The 9,085-nt window shown below is 47.4% G+C and overlaps 1 long non-coding RNA gene across 1 annotated transcript; it reads right to left on the reverse strand.

Annotated features, from left to right (window-relative positions):
- Positions 1-797: 797 nt before the first annotated feature.
- On the reverse strand, positions 798-8,635 carry LOC127190440 (uncharacterized). Its single transcript, XR_007830776.1, has 3 exons — positions 8,326-8,635; positions 3,605-3,683; positions 798-976 (listed from the first exon to the last, which is right to left on the reverse strand). It is a non-coding gene; the product is annotated as an uncharacterized LOC127190440 (long non-coding RNA).
- Between the last annotated feature and the right edge of the window lie 450 nt (positions 8,636-9,085).

The following is a 9,085-nucleotide window of genomic DNA, read 5'->3' on the forward strand; positions in this document are numbered from 1 at the left end:
CTTACCCACCCTCAACTGGCCTGAAAGGGGGCAAGGTTGTGTGTGCCTGGGAATGCACATTTGCCAGGAGAAATATTGGACAGCTTCAAATGGCTGCCTCTGTGCATTCTGTGTTGCTTTCCTCCCTTGATAGACAGAGGGCTCTCCAGGAGGACCTCCACTTGGGGCCTTCTAACGAGGCCCAGGTCCTTGGTGTCCATGCCCAGTACAGTCCACGGATGGAGTAGGAAAGAATGGGAAAGGGACCCAGATGCCGCTCGAGCCGTGGAAGTCTTCGGCTGGGCACAGCATACTGGCCCTCAAACCCCCAAAATACCTTGTGAAGTCAGAGGATCCAGGCTCAGGTTGCACCAAATTCGTGGCACCTGGAAGCAGGGCACACAAATCCTCAGTCTCCAGACTCTCAGGAAGATTAGTGCCAGCCAGTCTGAAAGGAAGGGGCCAACAAAGGGACTCAGTGTCCCTGGAGAGTCTTGGCCCTGTGCCCCAAAAGGCAGGGAGCAGAATGAACTCTCCCAACCCCAGCCCTGTTTTTGAGGAACTGCAGCATTTGAGGAGGAGAATTTCAGAGCCCAGAGATTTTGTTTGCCTTTTCACAAGTTATAATGTTCCTTTTTGTCAGGCCAATTTGCAATACAAAAGGATGGCCTACCATTCAATTATGGAGCGTGGAAACACAAAACAAACGGAGGCTTCCCAACATCAAAGTGAACATTATCTTTGGGGAAAATGTAAAGAGATGTAGGGAGTTGTGGAGCATGGGGGTGGGAGTAGGGGGGGGTGTTGCGCAAGGCTTCCAGAAGTTTCTGTTAATAAAGGCTTGTCAGGCCATCCTGAGGCCCCTTTCCCATACTTCTCTTCTGCGGGCTTTTGGGTTCTTTCCTGGTTTTGTTGCGTTTCCCTTGTCTTCTTTCCTCGTTTCTTTATCGGCTGGCTTGTCTGTGCGGTGCTTGTCAAGTTTGCACGTGGAGTTGTGCTGCAGGGTGAAGATAGCCTCTTTCAGAACAGGAAGTTTGATACAGAGCAAGGGCTCAGTGTCCTGCAATGAGTTGTAGACCTCCTCCTCCTCCTCCTAGCTGCCTTGCGTCTAGGAGATTACCCCCTACCCAGAACATACAGTGCAGTCATCTTGTGCTTGTTCCTTGGAAAAATTATCTAACAATTTACTGACAGGCTGACTGACAAATGCAATCCGTGCCACTCCCACCATCCCCCACAGTGGCGGGAGAATCAAACAGGGCTTGGGCCTCCAGTATGCTCTCTGTCTCTGAGGTCCAGCCCTAACTGTCCAGCATCACTTCATCACGTGAACAATGTGGCGAGTGTTAGTCATGATGCTCCAGACGTACCATCCCATTAGAAATTCTCGACAATGCCACTAGACCCTATTCCCGTCTGACAGACCAAATGGGGTCCTAGTGACATTTAGGTCACTTGATTGATGTCCCACAGCTGTCAAGTAGCTCAGGCAAGGTAGGACCCCAAAAAGCTCCCTGACTCAGGAGTCCGAATGAATTTTGTATTGTTGGTTCCTCTCTCTGACCCACCTCCTTGGAACTCAGCTGGTAGATCTGGGGCCAGCCCAGCCCCCACACATGGTACTAAGGCCCTCCTCAGCTAATTGTGGTGTGGTTCCTCTCCACGCCAAATCCCTCTGGAGTTCCCATGCAATCTCCTGGAAGCAGACCCTACGAGCTACCCTACCCTCTTGTGGAAGCATTCTTCACTCATCTCTGTCTGAACTCCAGTCCGTGCTCCTAGTGGGAGGCAGCCCAGAGGGCCAGGGCAAATCAAGGAAGTGGAAACCGTCCCCATGATGGAAATGTGCAAATAGTTGGATGCTCTGAGGCTGGTGTCCCTGAGATACCATTTCCCCATAGCAGTCTTCGCTCTGTTCCTAAGGAGACACTGAGGTAATTGTCACTGCCTCCTCCCCCCTCCCTCCTCCCTGTCCCCACTCTTCACTAGCAACGTTAGCACAGCTTGGGATTTAAAAGCTGCACACACACACTTGGGTAGGGCAGCAACACTCAACACAGAGGCTTCGTAGAGGGCCCTGTGCTAAGTAAGTCCACCAAAGAGCAGGGGGCTGCCTCAGGCCTGCAGGTTCCATTTGTTTTGGTGGTAAATTGGGGAGTCTTTTGTTTTTTCCTGCCCTGCCCAGGAAGACCTAACCCTCATTTTTCACCTTTTCGTATTTCTGAAAGGAAGTTGGTGGGATGCAAAACCAGATGACCCCTCTTGTACTTAAAACCAGGCATATCCTCCCTCCTTCCTTCTCTCCCTCCCTCCTGCTTCCTCACCCCATGTCTGTCTGTCTGTCTGTCTGTCTGTCTCTCTCTCTCTCTCTCTGTGTGTGTGTGTGTGTGTGTGTGTGTGTGTGTGTGTGTGTGTGTAATTCTCCCCTTCCTTCCCTCCCTCTCAAAATTTTGGGCCCAGGACAGTCAGAGTCCCTGACTTACCTAGAACTGGGAAATTCTGTGACTCTGCAGCTGAGGCAGCTCTGGATATTTTTGGTGTGTGTGTGTGTGTGTGTGTGTGTGTGTGCATGTGCCATGGCATATGTGTGGCCGTCAGAGGGTACCTTTGTAGAGCTGGTTCTCTCCTTGCACCTTTACATGGGTCCCAGGGCTGAACCTCATTAGGGTTGCCCAGCAAGCGCCTTTGTTTGCTAGGACATCTCACAGATCTCTTTACATTTTAACAAATGATTTGTCATTTTCTTGTGGGGTTTCCTCTGGATTAGAGCAGGCCTGTCAGGAAGCAAGGCTGGGAGGGAGAGGTTGCCACTTCATTTCCCATCTTTGCAGAGCTTGATTGTCTCCTGTTCTTGGTTTTATGAAGCACCTTCAGAACCTGCCGGTGAAGCTCCGCCTCTGCTCTTAAAATGAGCTCAGACGAAGTTTACTCCCCGCAATCAAACTGCATTGCCTCCCATTCAGGCATAATCTTGCCCAGGCACATGGCACCTGCACACGGGTCCCTCGCGCCACCATATTTGGGGAGTTTTATTCTAAGACAGCACAGCTCAAGGAAGATAACCTGGCGCCTGCAGACTGTTAGAGCAGGAAGGGTTGTGAGTGCAGGTAGCGTGTGAGCTCTTGCAGAAGCCGAATGCAACGCTGATGTGGAGATCCCTTCCTTCAAGGGCAGGTGACCAATGGCACAGTCTGAGTCCTCTTCTCCCTCGTGGACTGTCTCACCAAGGTCAAAGCTTTGAGGATAGGGGATGCACCAGTGCAGAGCAAGGCAGGGGGATTGTCATTGGTGCTCCTTCCCTGCAGCCTTGCACTGAGTGCAGCAAGGGAGTGGCAGGCTGCTGGCTGAAAACACACAGAGCGAATGCCTGGCCAGACCCTTTGTAAAACACCGTCCTCTCTGGCGCTATTGGGCCTCCACATGCCATATTGAGAAATTATTTATTCCTTTCACTAAATTGAAACAGTTGAATTCTCTGCTAGGCCCGTTCTGTGGTTCAGTGTCCAGATTCGGAAAGGAAGAAATCGGTTAGTTGGGGATGTGTCTAAGGGAGAAGTGGGAAACGAGGACTTCTCCAGAGAGCTCCCCACCGCACAGGCTCCAAACAAGAAGCCGCCACAAATACCTTCTTTGACTGGAAACAAGTGTGTGGAAGGGGCAGGGTGTTCAGTTTGAATGCGAACATGAGAAAGGAAGTCTGGCTCCTGCATTGGAATAAGAAACAAAAGGTAAAGTTGGCACAGCCCGGTCGCTGCTAAGCAACAAAGATCTGGCTAAAGTGATTGTTCCAGATTCATCAGGTCCTATTTCTAAATAGCTAGCTAGTTATTTCCTAGCAGAATTCCATGGGCAGAACTGCCAGATAGCCCACCATGTTCACATGTACGTGCTTGCGGAACACTACCTTCCCAGTGGTTGCCAGGCACTTGCTAGAAGTGAGTGACTACACCCCGAGGCAGAGCATGAGAGCATCCATTTGCAACACAGAACACAAATCTAAAAGCTTGGAGGAGAAAAGGCACAAGAGTAGGCCAAGAAATGGAAGAGAAGAACAATGATGGAAGACCTCAAAACTGATTCCAAAGCTCCAGAACTAAAACAGTATGGCATTGTGATCAATAGTCCCTCTACAGGTGACCAAGGATCCCTGTATCCTCAGGTGTCTATTCATAGTAGCCAAGACATGGAATCAACCTATGGACTCACCAAAGAGGCAAATGCAAGAAGGCACATGTGACGGGATACTATTTGGTTTTGGAAAGGAACGAAAGCTTGTTACTTGTGGCAGTACCTGCAGCTCTGGAGGACACTATGTGGAGTGAGACAATGCACTCCACCGAAGACAAACAGCATGTTTGATTCATAACGGTGGGATCTGATAGGTGCTTGTTTTATTGAGGAAAATGATTAGCAGAGGCTGGGAAGGGGAGAGGGGAGAAGGGGATAGAGACAGGTTGGTTAGAGGGAGACCAGGCTGTAGCTCAGTAATGGAGTGGTGCTGCCTTTGTGTGTTTGTGTGGCAGGGAGCCCTATATCCAGACCTGCAAAGCTACGTTCTAGCCCTCCACAGTACAGCAGTGTGACTGTAGTTAAACAATAATTTATTCTACATTTTAAATAGTTCAAACAGGAGATTCTGGATGCTCCCAACAATAATCACTGCAGTCGATGGGGATGCTAATCACCCCATTTGCCAAATAAATGTTGTCTGTGTGCATCAAAATATCCTGAAACTCATAAATGTATACAGCTATTGTGTCAATAAAAATGCAAAGTACGACATCACCATCAGCCAATGAAAATAATTTAAAATTAAAATGGCATATAATTTATGCCACACACTATATCCTTTTTGTTTGTTTGTTTTTAGAGACAGGGTTTCTGTGTGCAGCCTTGGCTGTCCTGGATTTGCTTTGTGCAGAACAGGCTGGCCTGAAACTCACAGAGATCCACTTGCCTCTGCCTCCCAGGTGCTGGGATTAAAGGCGTGTGCCACCATGCCTGGCCTCATACCATATCTTAAAATAAAATTCCAAGCGAATTATAGAGCTAAATATATTTATTTATTTGGAGAACTTTATATATTTATTTATATATGCTTATATAAATGCATATATTTTTATGTATGTATATTATTTGCATGCACATATGTGTATAGGTGCATATATACATATCTATATTTGCATTATACACACACACACACACACACACACACACATATATATGGAAGAAAAACCCAAAATATAAAGGCAGTATAAGAAAATAACACTGAAATAGAGTTTGGTCATTAATACAAGAAATCAAAGTAGAAATTATCAAAGTTTTTGGTATAGAAGTACTAAACTCCTTTTTGAAGAAGGACATTATGAAAAAAAACAAGCAAACAAAAACCCCAAGGGGCTGGGGAGATGTCTCAGTGGGTGAAGATGGCTGCTACCAAGGCTGATGAGCTGAGTTCAAACGCTGGGGACTCATAGGGTGGGAGAAGAGAACCAGCTCCTGAATGCTGTCCCCCTAGCCTCCACACATGTGCGAAGGTGTGCATATGTCCATGCAATACACAAACACACACACACACACTCAAAGTATGCATAATAAATAAAAATTTTCATGTTTTAATCAAATGACAAGTGCTGAGACTAGCACTGGCAAGGCAGGAGAATTGCTAGTTCAAGGCCAGCCTGAGCTACAACAGTGAGAGTCTGTTTCAAGACCACAAACAAAAACCAGACATATAAACAAAATAAGACAACAACAAAAGAAATCAAAATATAAGCAATAAGCTAAAAGAAAGTGTAACATATAAACTAGGAAATAGCTTACTATCAGTTATATATAAAAGACTCCTTATAAATTAATAAGAATACAATGTACTACGAAAACTTATAACAAAACACTGAGTTAGAAACACATCTACCAGCCATCATACTGGTTTAAGATAAAATACAGGATATTATATTATCAAGGCTTTGGGAAATGAACTCACACACAACCTTTTTGAATATTTATTTATTATTTATATGAGTGTTTTATTCACATGTATGACAGAAGAGGGAACCAGAGCCCATTATAGATGGTTGTGAGCCACCATGTGGTTGCTGGGACTTGAACTCAGGACTTCAGGAAGAGCAGCCAGTGCTCTTAACCGCTGAGCCATCTCTCCAGCCCCCTCCTTTTATTTTTTTATGTGTTTACTTCCTCTGTTTCTGTCTGTCTGTCTGTGTTCTCTCTCTCTCTCTCTCTCTCTCTCTCTCTCTCTCTCTCTCTCCTCCCTCTCTCTCTCTCTCTCTCTCTCTCTCTCTCTCTCTCTCTCTCTCTCTCTCCCTCTCTCTCTCTCTCTCTCTCTGTGCACGCATATGTGTGTGGTGCACATTTGGTTGGAGGCCAGAGGTTGACCTTAGACATTCCCTTCAGGAGCCCCATACCTTGTGTTTACAGACAGGTTCTCTCACTGAACCTGGAGCTCCCTGAGTCACCTAGGTTGGCTGTCCAGCTGGCTCCAAGGATCTGTCTCTGTTCCATGGACTGCTGGGGTTACAAATGTGTGCTGTCACGCTCAGCTTTTTACTTGGGTGCGAGCACTTAAGTGTCTGTGCCATCTCCTTGGCCCCTCTCCCCTTTTAGAAACAGGGTCTGTAGGTTGCCTGCATCCTCCTGTGTGAGGCTAAGGGAGTCAGAGAGTCAGAGTTTGAGGCCAGCGTGGCCCACACAGCAAGACCTTTCTCAAATGACAGTAGCAGCAACAGAAACAAGATAGGCAGACTTCTCAATCCCCCTGAGTGCTGGGATTACAGGAATGTACCATCGTGGCCAGTTCTCACATACAGCCTTGTAATGAGTGAAATATAAATTAGTAGCAAGGTTTTAGAAGGCAATGTACAGTGTCCATTATACATACATTTGATATCTCTCTCTCTCTCTCACACACACACACACACACACACACACACACACACACACACACATCATGGAGGGTTTTTATGTTTGTTTTGTTTTTGAGGCAGGGTCTTACTGTGGAATCCAGGCTGGCCTTGCTCTCCCACCTCTCCTCCCTGAGTGCTAGGATTAAATGATGTGCCACTGTGCTCAGCAGGACCTAGGAAGTCACCGTGCAGAAAAAATGTACCCATGTGTATTCATACGTAAGTGGGTGCAGCACATACATTTTTGATACTGGCATCTGAATATTTTTCTTAGTAGTTTACACGAGCAACAACAGCAACGACACAAACCCAACAAGCCTAGATTGTCCCCTACTTCTGTCCATCTTTCTTCAAACAGAATACAATACTAAGTTTGCACTTACCAAGGTATAGACCTGGATGTGCATCCTGCTTATTCAAATGAAAGTCCAAGGCACTTCCGACCTCTTCAGTCATGTTTTCCTGAGAGCACTCTACCTTTACTGTGCATGAGCTTACTTCTTTAACTCCCAGAGGGCAATCTTACTTTTAATCACTCACATAAGATCAATCAGAAAAAAAAAAAAAAACAACAACAACAACAAAACAAACAAAACACCCTGGCAAAAGGCCTCATGAATCAAGACTATTGTTAACTTCATTTGCCAATTTCATGGAAAATGGTTGAGGCCAAGGAATCCTGAGGGAGTGTGGAGGTGGGGAGATACAGAGAAAAATTACAGTAACAATTACGGGTAAGTGCCTGGCATCATAAAGAGCAGGGGTCTCCGGGCTGGGGAGCTGGCTCGGGGTGGGGGTGGGGTCAAATGAGCAGGCTGAGCAAGCCTGAAGATCTGCCCGTGGATGCCCTGGACGCTGTAGAAGCCGGGACTGTAAGCCTAGCATTGGAAGGGCAGAGACAATCAGACCCCAGGGCCTCCCTGGCCAGCCAGCCTAGCCAACATGGTGAGCTCCGGGTTCAGCAGGGAGGACTATCTCAAAAAGTAAGGTGGACAACAACAGAAGAAAGCACCTGCCGTCGACCTCTGACCTCCACATGTGCCTGGGCAAGCGTACCCAAATATGTAAACAGCCATCAACATACCCTGCGCACACACAAGGCAGCGGATTACAACTCTACACAGCCCCATTTGGGAACATTTCTGGCTTTTGGCTATCACACATAGACACCTACAGCTGACACGGATTAGGTAGAAGACAGAGATACTGCTGAGCATCCTACAACAAATCAGTCAGGACAGGTCTGACAGGACAAATCAGAGAGGCGTGAAGCTGACTACAGGTATAGTCTGATAAAGAGAAAGGCCCTTGTGCGGATTACCTTAATAGTCCCTAAAACTCTACAAGGTAAAAACAGTAGAAAGTGTCTAGATGCCCAGTACTTATCACTCACTAACTCAGCCGATGTCCTCCAATACATCACCTGGAAGGATGTCCGCCCGCGGTACAGGAACCACGCAAGCCTGGCTGCTCTCCAGAGCTGTTTAACATCTTTCCCATCAGAGCTGCGCTCACCAAGCTGCTTTTGTTTCCAGACTTGGAGCTGTTCTTATTACTGCCGTTACGTAACTTGGCCGTCTATTACATAAATCAGACTTTCCCAATCTTGGTATTGACATTAATCAGTGAAACGTGAATGCAAAGATAAAGGGAGCTGACGGCCACAGCAGACTCGGCAGAGACTGGCTGTGTCTTCACCGACTTGGCTCCCGTGATTCCTGAACTGAAGGACAGTTCTCAGAACTCTGAGCTGGAAGGAACCGCGTGCCACTCCTTGCCGTTGGAATGTGAGCAGAAGTCATCCGTGCCACTTCCAGAAACAGAGGACCTTCTTTGTCCTTGTCCCCCTCCCTTGCCCCCTCTTCTTCTCATGTGATTCATCCAAAAGCAGTACCTAGTATTGGGCGTGGTGGCCGAGCCCTGCAATCCCAGCGCTCTCGGGAGGCAGCAGCAAGGGACTGGTGTGAGTTTGAGGCCAGCCTGGTCGACACAGTGAGTGGCAGCTTTGTGTGGGAAGGCCTTATCTCAGAAAGAGCCAGGGCCTTGGAAGTTGCTGGTGTGGAGCCTGCAGGACCACAGCAAAGGCCAGTCGCTTGCCAGTTAGCAGCAACGGCTTGGGCTTTTATGTGCAAAGTCCCCGTGATTTCTATTGTTCTCGAACCGTTATACATATCTGGCCTTGA

This window comes from Acomys russatus, chromosome 6 (assembly GCF_903995435.1).
Source record: "Acomys russatus chromosome 6, mAcoRus1.1, whole genome shotgun sequence".
NCBI classification, from domain to species: Eukaryota; Metazoa; Chordata; class Mammalia; order Rodentia; family Muridae; genus Acomys; species Acomys russatus.